This window comes from Cupressus sempervirens, chromosome 9, assembly GCF_028749045.1.
Source record: "Cupressus sempervirens isolate cs-2001-9-10 chromosome 9, ASM2874904v1, whole genome shotgun sequence".
NCBI classification, from domain to species: domain Eukaryota; kingdom Viridiplantae; phylum Streptophyta; class Pinopsida; order Cupressales; family Cupressaceae; genus Cupressus; species Cupressus sempervirens.
Window position 1 is genome coordinate 59169427 of NC_143126.1, and position 17959 is coordinate 59187385.

General features: G+C 33.3%; 1 pseudogene; it reads left to right on the plus strand.

The window, feature by feature from the left end:
* The first annotated feature begins 377 nt into the window (after positions 1–377).
* Positions 378–17959, plus strand: part of LOC149537629 (sucrose synthase 2-like) — a 33722-nt pseudogene continuing 16140 nt past the window's right edge.

A 17959-nucleotide genomic window follows, 5' to 3' on the forward strand; every position in this document is an offset into this window, starting at 1 on the left:
CAAGTTGGACAACTACTAGCAGATAACCATCTGAATAGAAATAATGCTTAAAGCTTTTTATAAAAAAAACAAAAATTTATGCTATAATAGTTATAGTAACTATAGGATTTAAACAAAATGTTTATTAGCAAGAAACATACGTAAATATTAAAATTATAGAGATAAGTATAGGGTATAAACAAAATGCCTATTAACCAACAAAAGTCACTTAACAAAAATAAAGGCATGACAGCCTTAAAACCAAAAAAGTTTTAAACCAACAGATAAATAGCTTGGAGAAAAAATGAAGGGCAGGGGGCAACCCTGAAGATTTCTTGACCTCCTTTTTCTCCAGGAGGACATTCACCCAGTCTTCCATTGGGAAGTCATAAAGTAGCATGGAGTCCTCCCTGGGTAGGTCCCCTTTAGCTTCCCCCAATAGACAAAGAGTGTTGGCTGCCACATGAGTGACTTTAACTCTAAACTTGGTTAATAGTCCTATTCTTTCCTCCAGTGCCTGAATTCTTTCCCACAACTCATTGCCAGCCTTATTTGAAGTACCTGGATGACCATGTATGCTAGCCTGCATATCCTACACAATAAGGGGGTTAGTGGCCTTTTTAGATCCTACCTTAATAGGGGAGGAGATTGTAATAGTGTATCATGTCCATCATTTTAGGGAATTGATCTTTAGTTAGGTCCACACAACCATGCATGACTATCATCGAGACATGCAACACCTCTTTATTCTCCTTGCCATTACCCAAGATTGACCTAGGGGAATCAAAAATCTCTTCTTCAACCCCCTCTATACCTCCCTTACCAAAGTTAACAATTTTCTCCTTCATTCTTTTTTGTGGCTGCTCAAATCCTCAGAGACGGATTCCTCCTCCTCTGAGGCTCCCTCCCTTAACTTCCTCTTAGCCTAAGACTTAGCCAACCTCCTTGACCTCCTCCTTCCCCCTCTCTCCTCATCCTCCAACTCTATTTGTATTTTCTCCTTACCTTTTCCTTTTTTTCCCTTGTGGGAAGGATTAATTAGGGACCCACTGGAAGAGGGCTAAGGGGTGGGGGCTCTAGGGCCAGTAATTGAAAGGGGGTCCATTTGGTACCTGGGGTTCACGTGAATAGGAATATCAACTTTCATAATCCTAAGGGGGACATAGGCAAGGTGAAATTAGTACAACCTAAAAATAAGACCCTGATGTAGAATAGTACAATTAACCCCCCTTCTCATTTTATCTCTCACATCCACAATAGAATCTTCAAGATCATGTAGAAGGAAGAAGGGAATTGAAATAAAATCACGATGTCTAAAATGATTAAGAAGAGGACAATGGTAGTACTAGCAAACTCTATACCTTTCTTCCAGAGTTGGATATTTCATCAGAATCTGACAAACTAGCTTCTCCCTCATAAATCACCCTTTGTGCCAAACCAATTCCTCACCGTCCTCAAAGAATCATTGCAAACTAGTTTCATCAGTTACCCATGTCACCTTATGCCATTTTCTTCCCCTCATTTCCATGGCAATCACCTCTTCCAAAACATGAAAAGAGATACCAATAATGGTCACCTTGCTATTATCCCATGAGTTTACAAACTACATAGAGCAATTCTCATCATGACCATTAAGGGTCTCCATGAAAGGAACAAAAAAGACCTCTCTCAGAATGTACTAGAGGAAGGACTTCCTCACACTATCATCGATCATAGCCAATTCAATGCGCAACAGATCACCTCCCATCTCTATAATTTTTTCCTCTTCGCTCTCTCTATTCAAAGCCGAGGCCCTAAAAAATACTTCACTCTTAGAAAGATAAACCCATAAATGGAGATTATAATTACATTTCATAGTAATAATGGAACCTACCAAATTGGTGAGAAAGATCACAAGTTGGCCACCATGATCTTTCCTCCAATTGCTTCCATCATTCCCAACATGCTACAAATCTATAAAATATAAATCTTTTTTTTTTTACACAGTGTACAATGATCCATAAAGGGAAATGAATAAAAAATCCCCCATCTCAAACTTCCAATTTTTGAACCATGAGTAATAATTATTACCTATACTCAAGTCTTTTCTTCTTACCACATAAGCATCAAGCATGTTTCAACCTTGCCAACTCAATGGCATTACAATTAACTAGCTACGATTCATCATTATTTTTTCCCTTATTAACCAACTCCCTCACCAAATTTGGCAACGCATTCAAATTCCTCCAACCTCTTAGCCCTTCCAGTTTTAGGCCAACCACCGCCACGCCATCGTTAGCACTATTTCCCTCCCAAAAAATGTGATTCAAATCAAATCTATTGAGGGTGGATAATAGGTACTTGATATCATTAATAATACTTTTGATAGCTCATCCCTCCCACATATGCCTTTAAATATCTCAATGATGACTTTGGAATTGCCTTCAACTTGTACATCTCGCCATCTCACACTCAATACAAATTTTAAACCCTAGTATAGAGCCATCACTTTTGCAACATTATTTGAAACTTTCTCCAATGAACTAACATAAGCCAACAAAAAGCTTTCCTTATAGTCTCTAACAATCCCTCCTCCCATTGAACCCTCCTTTCTGGCAGCACCATTGAAATGAAGTTTGACCCAATTATCTGGTGGAGGTTTCCATTGAGTTCTCTTTCTAGCCATAAGATTAGAGTTTTCAATCTCCATGATCCCATCCATCAAAAATTAGCACTTTACAATTCTTATCTCGAGGGTAGAAGGGGGGGACATTGGCTTTCTCCTATTGCTGCATCTAATGTTATCAATTATCAATTTAGAGACAATATCAACCATGAACTTCACCTCCCTCTCCTCATTTCTGAAAACCTTTTTATTTTTCTCCTTCCAAATACCCTAGCACACCTGGGGGAGAATAATCTTCCACAAGTTGATAAGCAAGGGTTGGTAAAGGGGCCCTACTGGTTCACCAAATGCCCCACCTCCACATTGAACACCCAGTTCACCTCAAACTTTTAGAGGATTTTTCCCCACACCTTAGAAGCAAATCTATAGTGTAGAAATAGGTGGTTGATGCTCCCTTCCTCCCTCTTACACATATAGAATCTATTAAGTAATTGGAATGTCAATAGTGAGAAATTTCCCATGGATAGTGGTCCACTAGAAGATGTTAATTTTTGGGACTAAATGGTTAAACCAAACATTTCCCCAGTCATTAGGTTCAAGAGATTTATCAGACATAAGCATGTAGCTATATTTAACTGAGAAATCTCTAGACAAGGTGACCCTCCAAATGAACTCATCATTCCTATCTCAGTACACAAGTTTGTTACACATCTTTCCTATGATGAAATTCATTGTGTATTCTTAACCATAGAAATTATGTGCTTAATTCCTCTACTCTTGAAGGAAAATTGGGTGTTCCATTTTTCGAAGTGATTGGATCTCAATTTTTAATTCCCTAAATGATTCTCAATTAGAAATTTTATTTCCTATGATGATATAGTGCATTCTATACTACTATTATAGATAGGTGCTCACTTAGGTTTCTTAGGAGACTATGTACTACTCTATTTGGGAGTTTCTTCTTTAAAACATTGTGGGATTGTTTCTAGAAATCACCCAAAAAATGACAATTTGAAGTTGAGATCTTTACACCATCAAGAAAAGGACCATCTATCGTAATAAAAGAGTAATTGTAATCTACACTTCAATGGTGATGAAGTCTCTATCATACTATGATATGGTTCATTGTTTAGTGTATTTTTAGTGTATTTTATGCATATTCTAAAATGTAGAAAATGCATATGACATATAAATAAAATAATCATAAGATATACTATGAAACTTACACGTGGCCTTTAGAGAATAATTCCTGGGTTTTTTTTTTGCAACATTTATGTTGGGCTTCCCTCCAAAATTGCCACGATGCATGTTCCCTATAGAATCACCTACTTTAGGTAGTTGTTTAGAAGCATCCTTGGAAAAAATGCCATTAGTTTTACCCCAAGCTCAACTCATCCTATTCCAAGCATATCTAGTGTTATATTTTGATTGAAGACCTCTTGATACAATTTAAATCTTGTGAGCTAGTTTCTGGGTTTAATCTACAAAACTACCTAGTTTGCTATATTTTATTCCAAAATTGAAGGTTGTAGATATACCCTTTCCCCAAAAGGAAGATCCATCAAAGAATAAAAATATGGGGAGCCACTAACCTTGATAGAACCATTAGTTCCTCCCTTCAATCATGTTGATTTCATCATTACAAGTACATACCAAGACATTGTATGAACGTCTAGTTTGCTACTTTTTATCTATTTTCTTTGAGCATCTCATATTTTATAAATATAAGATTGTTTAATTTCATGGATAATGATCATCTTTATGAAAAATAGTAAGGATCAATAACATGTCAGTAAGTCTCTATAAATATTATCAATATCAAATTCTCAATATTACATAGTGAAAATTCAAAAATATTTCCAATTTCCTTTCAATGTTTTGAATGTTTCATTAAAAATCTGATAAATATTATTGTTTACCACTAAAATTTGAATTGTTTCCCATCATATGAGGAAAATCATATTATGAAATATTATCATATAATTCAAAGGAAAAAACATGTGAATAAAGACCACATTGATATGTTTAAACTTGGGTTAAGCACTTCTTTGTGTGGATTGCCTTGAGATTAAACTTGAGATTTATTAGGAAGTTCATAACACCCACTTTGTTTTTTATGTATAGTTTGGAGAAAATAATTGTTTCATTATTGATTAAAATTTTTCAAACTCTCATTTTGTGGCTGATGTAGCAAAGAGACCATTGGTCAATATGAAAGCCATTGAGCCTTCACACTATCTGGTGAATATCAAGTAGTTTCTAGTATTGATGTTTTCAATCCCATATTCAATATTATATCCCCTAGAGTATATATGAGCTTCTAATTTCTTTATACAAAAAATCATTAGTGTATTACTTCTTTCCATGAATCTATTGAAGAGCTCTTGTATAACCTAGAGAAAAATGATGCCCACATGTAAGATTTATTTATGTTTCCTTTGGTGTATGCTATCATATACTCAAGAATAGGCAATAGTCAAAAGCATTATCCAATTGGGGGGGGGAAATGCCATATAAAACCCTATGTTGTACAACATTAAAAAAAAAAAAAAAACTATTGACCATAAATTAGCTCATATGTGTTTTCCACTTCTATACCTTTAAAAAATATTAGTGAAAATTTTTCTTTTCCCAATGATACAGAGGTTCTCTCAGTGACAAAAAGAAGCCAATCATCTTCTCCATGGAAAGACTGGATAGAGTGACAAATATGATAGGTCTATAAGAGTGGTTTGGAAAGGACAATAGACTGAGGAACTTGGTGAATCTTGTTATAGTTGATAGTTTTATTGACCCCTTAAAATCAAAAGATGGAAGAAATTGAAAAAATGCATTGCCTTATTAAGTAGTATAATTTAAATGGTAAATTTAGGTGGATATGTGCTCAGACTAATAGAGTGAAGAATGGAGATCTTTACCGATACATAGCAAATACAAAGGGCACTTTTATACAGGTGTGTTGTTATAATAGGATGATATAGTAAAATTAAACTCACACAACTATATTTGTAAAAGACAATTCTGATATTCATGCTTCACACATGTTTTCACAAATTACCATGCAATATCAATAACCGAAGTTCTAGAAATGGTGATTTGATGCTATAAAACCCCTACTTATATGTTATACAATCCCAAAGAAAAAAAAAATTATGATTAGGATCCATCACTTGAAAAGAAGGCCATGGTACTCTTGAGCTATGATTTTGTCATTTCCTACCAACCAACATAGCTTCAACCATTGGTGAACTAAGAATCCCATGTTTATGTGCTTTTGGGAGCTACATTTACAAACAATTTGGACCCTCTTCATCATCGAATGCAACTCTTCTTGATTTTCATAGTCTAAGTTATATTTTTTTATACGGGTTAAGAATCACTAGGATTTACAATTTCAGCAAATTTAAATAGTTTATGCCCCCTAATTTGGATAGTCACTCCCACAAAAGCTATACTTTGACACAATAAACACTCACTTCTCTTTTGGGACATGTAAGTTGAAGGGAAGTTGCACTTTATGTTAAAAAGGTCATATGCCAAATTAGAAATAGAAATACTAAAGAACATCTTGGCTTTAGTAAGAGGAATTCTCTAAATATACAAAAAGAAAAAGAAAAGAAAAGAAACCAAAAATTTCATAATGTGATTATTCCAAATAATCTAATAATGCTTTTATTTTATGAAGCAACCTTTATGCTAGATATTTTTTGTGAACACTAGGATTACTCTTTTGGGTGATCTAATATAATCAATTTATTTTTCAAGTGCATCCTACTCTTTATGAGGATTTTGGACTTACTATAATTGAGGCAATGACATGTGGCCTACCAAAATTTTCCACTTCTAAGGGTGGTCCTACTAAGATTATTATTGATGGTGTTTCTAGATTCCATATTGACCCTCTTAATAGGGATGAACCCAATGATAAGTTTGCAAACTTTCCAAAAATACAAAATAGGCCCAAACTTTTGGAATGTTGTATCGAATGGAGGATTTAAATGCATATATGAAAGAAATAAGTGCATTTTTATAATCTGTACTGATTTATTAACTTGAGAAAATGTGCATAATCTTCCATGCATCTTTGGAAACTAGATGAGCCTATTTTCTCTTTAGTTCATTGTGAGTTACTGCTCATATAGAGCTAATGCATGTTTTGTTAGAAATATTCAAGATATGATAGGTTGTTGAGAGGGGAGGGGTGAATCAGTAACTTCAAAACTTTAAAAAAATTTAGTACTTTAATCATATATACTATTCATCATTCATTCATCTAATCTACTATATATATGAGAGCTCAAACATCCATAACACATGTACACAGTGATTTGGTAACCCAAAAACCTTCCAAATAAAAAGTAAAACTAGGGTGGGGATGATAACCACAAAACTTCAATACTACTGTATAAAGTTGGCCTGTTAAGGCTTACATTGACCACTTCTGATGATCTGCCCTATTAGGAGCACAAAGGACTACTAGTTTTACCATGTTAGAGAATTTACAAACATACATTGAAGTATGCACTATGTTAGGAGATTTATACAAAGACTATTAAGTCTACCTTGTTAAAGGATTTACAAAACTAATTCACCTATTAGGATGAAATAGTGGATCTACTTACAAACTTGATTGCTGATTAGATCCTTGAAGTATAGATCACCTCTTGTGATTAATGAATCTTTACTACTCCTTGTAGACCTTGCTGAATATTCTACTCTGCTGTTGATTCGCATTTATTCTTCTCAAAACATTACATGTCTATTCCTTGATACTCACATGCATACATTGTAAATGATATAATACATTACATAGATATCATTCCAATAATTATAATTGCAAGGTCGGCTAAAACACAAGTGAACAAAACATTATTGAGTTGGCCCAATAGTAAATAACTCAGGTTCACTGAACTGACTCAGTGACCTTCTAATACTTGGCATCCACTACATTACTTAGCATCGTCATGCACTCGATAGAAGTGAAGGCTTGGTCCATACTAATCACTCAACATAGTTCTGAACTTGGTAACCACTAGTGACTCAGTAGATATAGTGTTACTCGGTAAGAACTGAATCCTTCATTTACCTTGATTTCACTTGGTAGACACTACACTTTCATTACTTGATAAACATTACACTTTCATCACTCGGTAAACATTACACTTTCATTAATTAGTAAACATTAAACTTTCATCACTTGGTAAACATTGCATCTTCCAATGCTTGATTTGCACTGGATTCCCATGACACACTTTAACTGCTCCATAGATACTGAGATGCTCAGTGTAAACTGTGAAGCTCGGTTGAAATTGATATAGATAAGTGTTTTCACTAATGGCAATAATAACTTAATGCCAACAATCTCCCCCTTTGGCATTAGTGACAAAACACGTATAAGCCAAAACATATGTACATAACCTGACTCAATGAATTTTGGTTTTTTTATAAAAAAATTGATGTTTGTAGAACTGTTGCATATACATTTATATATATCTTCTCGATGACTTATAATGTATATATAAAGATACTTATATACACATGCTAACTCTATTGAGTGCTAGCTCCCCCTTTCACTTATAATGATAACTCTTCTCATTTATTATGTTGAATCTCTCCCCCTTTTTGACAATAATGCCAAAGGAATACATATATAGTTTATATGACTACACAAAAGTGAGATAGAAAATCTTGATGTACCTTAAGGATGGTGGCAAAAGTACTATCCCAAGTCTGTTGCAAAATTTGACATGTGGAGAGAGCAATTTGAGCTTCTATTGATAATTGAATCATGTGATCAGCCACTGAGAAGTTCTAATCTTGGATCAATGTTTTGCAATGAGAAATATGTTTCTACATTGTATCCATGATAGGAAGGATCATATTTTGGATGTCTATTAGTGTAGACTAGATCCTTGCTTCCTCTCTCAATAGTTCTGCCTGCACATTTGCCAAATATCTGATTTTGGTGTGATGGGAGGTTGTGGAGGAGGAGTCCACCTTTATCTTGGATGCACTTGATTGCATATCAATGTCAATCTTATTTATCTTATCCTTTATTTCTTTAGTAAAACTAGAAACATCACAATGTTTGGCAAAAAGTGATGATGCATTATTAAAAGAATTTTCAAAATTTCTCAAAAGTGTGGATAATTCAACTTGCTTGATTGCTATTTGTCAGGGATAACTTTAAGAAATCCCTCCTAAAAAAAAATCTAAAATGCTGGCAAATCCAACATCTTGGGGGCAGGAAAATTTTAATATCAAGGGCGATTTTTTTGTTCCATACAGGGAAATAAAATATTATATCTTGGTGATTTTTTTCTTGCCCTAGCAAAAATTATTTTAAATATGGTGAATTAATATTTGTTTTCATTGACAGATATATAAATGATGGCTATTTTTTCCATTGCCAAAAATAAATTAATAATGTCAGAGGTGAATTACTTGTTTTGCAGGAAAATGAATAATAATGGTCTTGGCTAATCTTTAATGGTAAATTGAAAAATTGTTTAATCTGAAAGCGGAATTTGCACATGTATTGGGTAGTGACTGTACTGACTGCTGAGTAGTCACTTTCAAGTTTCAACTTGTGTACGGTGTTAGGTGTGTTATTAATAATGTCATAACATCATTATGTCAGTGTCACAATTACCAAGTCGACTATCATCACTTTTGTTACGTTAATAGTAAATACAATAGTTTTATTGACCATCTATTAGTTAGAGATCAACGATAGTAGATGCATCTTAGGGCCACTCGCTTGTAAAGACTTGGAGTCGCACATAATTTTTCGGAATGGAGACACGTGGAAAATTTTACATGGAAATCATTAATCATGTTAGACACTATTGACTATTTGACATTAATGTCAGCACATTTTGGCATTTCACAAACTTGAAAATTAATAGGAATACAAAAAGATAAGATATGGAAGATCACGAAAGCCGAAGAATCAGATGCAACTGCAGTCTACCATTAAATAGGCTCTTCAATTCCTCTTTCAATATCATTTCTCATATTCTAATTTCTTTAATCTAAATTTGGTTTGTAGTTGCACTTTGCAGACTTTTTAGTTTCTTGAATCGTAGTCATGGATATGCCAATTCGCCTGAAATGCACTAATATGGCTCTGCAAAAGCCCTTTTTGCGCAAATTTTTTGATGATGTCCTTGCCATGGTTTGGAAGGTAGATGGCCAAAGTCTTTTTATCCACCATGCTATATGCATGGTACTCAGCCATAAATTCTTGAGAAATGATAAGAGGTACCGTGTGTCCATAGATATTACCTCCTGCTTCCTCGTGTCTCTTCTTGACCTTAGAGGTAGGAAAATAGACATGTTGATGCTTCTGCATAACATTTTTAAGAAAAAAAAATTTAGAAGATGATGTCAAAATTATTGTATTGGTCGAGCAGTTACCAGGGCCAAGTATTGGCATCCCTTTTGTAGATGTAGCAGACAAGTGTTGGGTGGAAGGCATAAAGTGCATTATACATAAGCATCTTTTCTTGCTCAGCATGAACGAATGGCAACTGACTCGCCATCGAAAGTGGGCGGGGCTTGGAAGGGATTTTTTCCAGAAATGGTTGTTGTTGGATGATGATGTCAGCGAGACAAACTTCACATGGCTGGATGAGTTCAGTAACATCATCTTCTCCAATAGATTCCTCATGGACGAAATTGAAGACCTTTCTGACTAAAGGCTTCAATCCCTCAGCCCCTCAGCTCGCTCATGCTTCCAGCCTCCCTAGTTCCCTGGTTCCCTGTTCCCTTGGCCCTTTAGGGGAAAAAAAATGTTTTGATTAGGGCAAAAATTTGCCAAAAAAATGTTTTCAAGATATCTATATTTTTCTTTGGATTGGGCCCTGACCTTTTTTGTAAATTACGAAATAGTAAAACCGGGCTGATTAGGGATTTAATCAACTATTTTGAATATGTAAGCTATGAATCAGTATTATGTACATTGTACAGTCTAAAATATTATCAATGAAAACAATAGTTTTTGGCTTCTCAAATCGTTGTTCTTCTTCATCTATGACTTTGTAAGTTTGATTCAAATTTATGTGTCAAATTTTTATTTCATACCTATCTTGTCACCTATTTCTAACTTTTTTTTTCATTATGAAATCTTTTAAATGATGAAGAATAGTTTATAAACAAGTATCAAAATTTTCAATATATGTTAAATTTTAATAATTTATAGATATTATAACTATATTATATTTTAATTTTGAAACTAAATAATAAATATGAATAAAATAGAGCATTTGCAATTATATTTTTAAATTGTAATTATAACCATATCATATACATATAATATAATTAATTATACTATACTATAATATAATTATAATTTATAACCATATAATATTTATATAATATAATAATAATAACAATGAGTATGACCATCTCAAATAATCGTGGATTATGTGAAATGTGTCACGATTTCAGATTAATCGAGGCAGATGGGAAAGCATTCCCCAAATCAGCCCTAAATTCATCTTGGGTCGTCGATCTATCAGATTGAGTCTACTGTCTGAGATGGTCATTATATATTTTATTAAATTTATTATTATTATTATTATATTATATTACATGGTTATATTTATATTTTACTATATGGTTAAGATTATATCATATGGCTATAATTATATTATATTATATTATAGTATAAATAATTATAACATATAATATTTATATAATAATAATAATAATGACTCGAGTCATCGACGAAATTATTATTATTATTATTTATATAATAATAATATTTATTATAATAATAATAATGATAATAATATTTATATAATATTATGTGATTATTAATATTTATATAATATAAATATAAATATTATTATTATTAATATTTATATAATATTATGTGGACATAATATTATATAAATAATAATAATAATAATTCTGTCAATGAGTCGATGAGTCAAGTCATTATTATTATTATTATTACATTATATAAATTTAATAATAAGAAGAAGAAGAACCATCGAGTCATCGACGGCCTAAGATGAATCTCGATCTATCAGATTGAGATGGTCATTATTATTATCATTATATTATATTATTTAATATAATATAAATAATATTATATATAATATTATATTAAATAATATAATATAATAACAATAATAAATTTAATAACCATTTGATAGTCTATAAGTATAGATCGATGGCTCGAGATGAATTTCGGGCCGATTTGGAGAATGCTTTCCCATCTGCCAAGATGCATCCGAAATCATGACACGTGTAATTTATGTACATCACTACATTATTTAATATTGATTTTGAGTCTTGACAATTTATTATGGTTAGATGTACATTGTACATAAAAGTTAAAACCATTAATTTCTTTTTACTTTCATTTTAACTATTAAACTTCAAGTATTACGTTTTTAGAGTATGAAGTTGAGAGTTTTGGAATGTAAGACGAGATTTCGATAGAATAGCCATAGGGTTTTCAAATTTTAAATTTTCAAAGATCGGCAGTTGTGTTTTGATTTCTGAAGACTGAAAGTGTGAAACTTAGGTATCAGACAACAACGCCCATTATCCAATCTCAATTCTAGGTATTTAATTTTTTTCAAAAAAATTACATTGCAATTTGCAGCAATATAAATCTTGATTTTAATTGTCTTAGCTTTACACTTTATAATTATTTTGAATAGGATCTAAAGTCTAATAACCCATAGCAGCCAGGCATGGGAAAAAAAAAGTCAAAATCTCCCAAACGAGTGCACGTATAAAAGAAAAGAACACCATTATACAACTCAGAGAAGTGCGACAAATCCCAAGTTTCAGCGATGAATGTCATGATATTTTTTATCCTATAATCCATGGAGATTCTAAAATCATGGCAATTAGACATTCATTGTTTAGTAAAGGGAAAGATCCCTAGAAGGAGAGAATTTATTAAAAATATAACAGCAGTATTGGTGCATATACAAATAAATTAGCTACTTTGGTTACTAGATTAGCAAACCTCGTTGTACTCGAATTACTCCCTTGCCCTAAAATTGTAATCCTATGCACTCAAAATTATGATGAAAATAGAAAGGCAATTATAAACCAAAACACTCAGGAGGAAATTTTATCAATAAACGAGACTAAATTTTTCACTCTGTTAGACCTAGGGTTAGGGTTTAGAACAGAAAGCTCTAATGAGCGCATTGACTTGGATAAACTAGCTCAGGCTTATGACAAGCTAGAAAGAAGTTTTCAAGATTCATATATCAAGGGTTTAATATCCTCAGCATCCACTAGTAGTGTTACTGTTACACTGGACAAAGACCATAAGCCTCCTTATCAGTATGATATTTTTGTGCCATGGGTTCAGAATACTATTTCTTTGTTATTATTTTGCCTAGGATTGGACAGTAACAAGGAAGTGGGGGCCAGTGTTCTTGAAATGATTTATAATATCCATTGTCGGGGTCAGTCAGTTGATAATGTAGTAGTAAGATATGATTTTGTTTGGTACATTGTTGAATCTATGCAACAACAATTACTAATGATTAAACAAAGTACAACTATAGGCAAGATGAAGACATTTTGGTTCACAAGTTACTTGTGCTACCTTCTTTTATCAAAGCATCGCCCAATAGTTGAGATAGAGAACAACAAGCTTGATATTGAGGTCTATAAGTTTGATGAGAAAACCTAGAAGAAATCAGAGACACCAAGTCCAGTATATGAGTGGACACATAAGATGAGGATGACTGCCAACAATAAAAACTACAACCATTTTGTAGACTTCTTTTTGGCACTTATTTACCAAAAAATCATAGGTACTACAATGCCTACATTTCCTATGTCTTGTAAAGATTGCATTCAATTGGGAAGTTAGATTCAATTAGCTGATTGGTTCTTCATGGAAGAGTACATTGTCTTAAGGTTTTACAATTTAGCGGTTGAACCCTGCAAATTTCTAATGCATGTTACAGAAAGGGTTTTTGCACTGGAATATGTAAGGTAGATGGAGAGCACAGATGAACTTTTCAATGGACAACAAAAGAAAATGATATTTCCTTCCTTGCCTTTTGGAATTGGAGGCCTCACATTTGAGAGAAAGGCTTTCAAAGTGGCAAATGAATTGGTAACTTTTTTTTTTTTTAATTTTGTTAGTCACTGGAATTATGATCCACTGAACATAATAAAAACAAGACTTATTGCCAATGAGAACTGTGCAAGCAAATATTAACACCAGGAGATGCCATTGATAAAAAAGTTTAAAAAATAAGGATTCGTGGGATGAGGTTAAGAAAGAGATGGAGAAACATGCACCAGAGAATAATATTTCAATGCAACAATTGTCATCCCAAATTATGACATTGTACATATCAGAGTCACACAAATCAGGGCCTCTGACATACTTAAATTTCTATGAGAAAGCACCTGAAACTTTTAAGAAGTCTATGCCAAAGGCAATTAAAGAGGCATGCATATCTGAAATGTGGTGTCAAACCAAGATAACTGAGTTTTGGAAAATGAGGCAAAATTTGGGTGAACCAAAGACATCAGAAAATTTTGAGGAAATTGATGAGGATGACCTTTTCAGCACTTATTGGTATAAAGAGTACCCAATTGTACTATATCAACTTGAGATTTGCAGTGACAGTGATATTCAAAGATAGGAGGACCTCTAGTCTGATGTTGACATTCAAGGTATTGAGGATTCTAGGTCAACCAGGGGTAGAGATATTATTAAACTTCAAATGAGTGATTCTACTAAACAAACATATGGTAAAGGAGCAACTATGATACGAAAAATGGGTTATGCAGGTATAGGGCCCATTGGTGCAAGTGGTGATGGGATTTGGAATCCAGTTCTAGTACCAGACCCAACCAAAAGAGGAAGTAAACCAATCATTACAAGCTCTGAGATTGAAGATGATTCATCTAAAAAGGGCAAAAAACATTATACTTCTGCTTCTGAAGGTCATTCCAACACATTATTTGTTAAATCTTCAAATCCAATTGTAGTGTATCCCACTGGCACTGGCATTGACACTAGCACTAGCATGGATGAACCTTGTGCAAAAAAGAAAAAATTTATGACAATTACACCACAAGAAATTTCAGCGGTTACTTCAGCAATGTATGCACCAGTGGCTTCTGTACAAAACCCTAAAAATAGTCCTGAAATGCCAGGATTTGGAACAGGCCATCTTCAATATGTTGGCAATCCTCAAAATACAGTTGTAGGTGGAGTAAGTTTTACTGGAGATGGAGGAGCATCAAAATTCAACGATACAGTTGATAATTCACCTTTCAAACACTCAATTGTGTCAGAAAACCCAGATTTTAGTTTGAATGAATTTGCATCAAAGTTTGAAGAGACAAGCGAAAGAAATAGTCAAATTATGAAGACTTTGAAAAGTGATGCAGTTGCCGAATGTCAGGATCTACTAACAAAATATTTCCAACATATGATCCAAACAATGAAATGATGAACTTCATGGCTATTATTCCCTTGGGTACAAATAATAATCCACCACAAAATGTAATAAATTGTAATGATATACAAGTTACCAGTCTTCAAATGGATTTGTCAAAAGTGAAAAATATTGACAAAATCAATATATCAAAAGAAAGCAACAAAATGATCAACTCTACACTTCTGAAAGCAGAGAGGGAAAAAAAAGGCTTACAAAGAAAATAGAAAACTTACAGGCAGACCTTGATAATCTGAAGGTGAAAGAGAAAGTAGCAGAAAATAGGTTCAAAGAATTGCAAAACAGGATAAAGAAATCTTCTCCTACAGAGGCAATTGTCCAGCAAGAAAAGATGAATGAACAAGTGCAATATTTGACTAAAGAATTGGATGAGTGCCAAAAAATACTTAAGAATGAACAAGCGTCTACTGCACAATTGTTCAAGTTTGTAGAGAGTAGTGTACAGGTCATGAATCAATTAAAAACTGAGCTAGAATATGCTACCAAGGGAAATAAAATTTTGAAGGATGAATGGGAGAAGGAAAAGAAAAAATGGAGTCTATGGCAAGTATGATTTTTAATTTGCAAAAGGAATTGGGGAATGAGAAGACAAAAGAGGAGTCTGCTATAGACACAATCCACAATTTGAATAACCAATTGGAGAATATGAAACAAAAAGAGTTGTCAACTGCAAAAACTATCAGTGATTTGAAGGAGAAATTGGAGAATGCAAAGAAAACAGAGTCTAGTGTTACTACAAGCACTAACAGAATCCACAAATTGAGGAGGCAATTGGAGAATGCAAAGAAAAAAGAGGAGTTAGCTGCAAAGCAAAACCTCAATTTGAGAAAGGAATTGGAGAACACGAAGAAAGAGGAGTCTACTCAAAGTCTCCATGATTTTAAGAAGGAATTGGACAATGCGAAGAAAAAGGAGGAGTCCACTTCAAAGACAATCCATGATTTGAAAAGGGAACTCGAGGAAAACAAGAAAAAAGAGGAAAACTACTGCAAATAAAATCAAAGATTTGAAGAAGAAATTGGAGAATGAGAGGAAGAGAGCAACTAATTGGCAAAGGGAACTAGAGGAAATGCAAAAAAAGAGTGAAAAAGAGATGTCTGAAATAAAGAAAAAGGTGGAGAATGTAATGGCAGAAAATAGAATGACCTCTTCCGAAGACCATCATGTGAAGGATACTATAATAAACATAGTTAAGCTTATGAAACAAGAAATTTGGGAAAAAATAATGACAATCAGTGATGATTTGGTTGAATGGCTTGATTTAAATAGCAATCTCAGAGTTGTCTTTGAAAATGGAAAAATTGATTTTCAGGGTAAAAGACAAATCTTCACCAGTTCCTTAAAAGATCTTTCTGACCAAGTTATCAATAAAGTAAAGAGATCTAGTGATAGGGATTTAGAAAACCATGGAATAAACAACTACTGCGATGCTTGTGTAATGGCCATTAATGTCTCTCAACATTGTGAAGAAGTAACGCGAATTGGTGAATCACTCAATTTTGCTTCCAAAGAGTTGATGAAGATGAATAACACCATAGTGAACTTGCTAAATGTTGGATTACCAAATCCAGCTAACTTAGAAAGTACATTCATTGGAAATGAAAATTACATGAAAAAGTTGCAGGGCAGGATGAATTCTCATTTAGGGGAATTGCCTGAAGAATTCACTCCGGAGGGAATTGCAAGTTGCATCAAACCACTGTCAACAATGAGTGATGCTATAGATAGATTCGTCCTATCATATGATTCTATCTCTTAAAAGTAATTTTTTGTTGACAAGACTACAACTAATTAGCTACAACCTCAAAAAAATTGGGCTTCCAAATGATGTAGAATGGAGTGCCCTAAAGAAATTTAGTGAAGTTGGGTCATCTTCTCAAACTGTTACTATTGCTATTAGTGGCAGTCATAGCTGATAGCACTAAGTAGTAACGAGGTAACAACTTAGTAAGTGATAGAACTATAATCATTTTGTTACTTTTTGTTCTTTAATTTCAAATTTTGGATTTAATTTCAACTTTGTTTAATGTTAATTGTTACAGGAATCAAGAGCCAACATATCAGGATAGTTGGGCAGCTAGGCACTAGCATAGTAGCATACTATGGCATATCAAGAATCAAGAGCTAGCATATTTGATCATATATACAATTGCAAACTGACCTGCAACTATTGTTGCTCCCTTGTATCTACAAAAGGGAATTCACGATCATTGCAATTTAACATTGAGTCATTTGCAAAGGGTTGTAATTGTTTGTAATTGACAATCATTAAATGTATTATGTTATAAGCTGATTTATAATTATAAATTATAATATAAAAAAATTTAAATGGAACTTATTCTGTTAAATGCATTATGTTACAATTTCTTAAAAAAAAACTGGAATCAATGAAAATCTCAACATTTTAAAAAAATACAATCAATGAAAATCTCCACATGTAAGTACTAAGTTTGTAACATCAACATGTTCAAAAATAAATAAATAAAATTAAGCATCTATAGAGGGACAGTGAATGAAGTCTATAAATTAACTTCTACAAACATGTTACATAATTAATTAGTAGGTAGAGTCTTAGATCAGAGCCACTAGCCTACTACATGACTCACGCAGATGGTTGAGAAGTTTCTATAGTTGCCATTCTGCCTGGACTGGCTCAACATCACTATCATCAGAATCCTCCTCATTTATTGCATATAACATTTCATTGTTTGTTGTTTTTTCTTTAGATTCACTGTCAGCATCAGACTCACTATGCATGCCAAATTCAACATCATCTTCATTGCTTTGACTTTCAATATCACAATATGAACCACTGCCACTACCACTACCACTGCCACTTGTGTTTGAAATGTTGGCAATCCCTCTTATTTGACATCGCTTTCTCCAAATGCTGATAGCCCTATCATAAGGG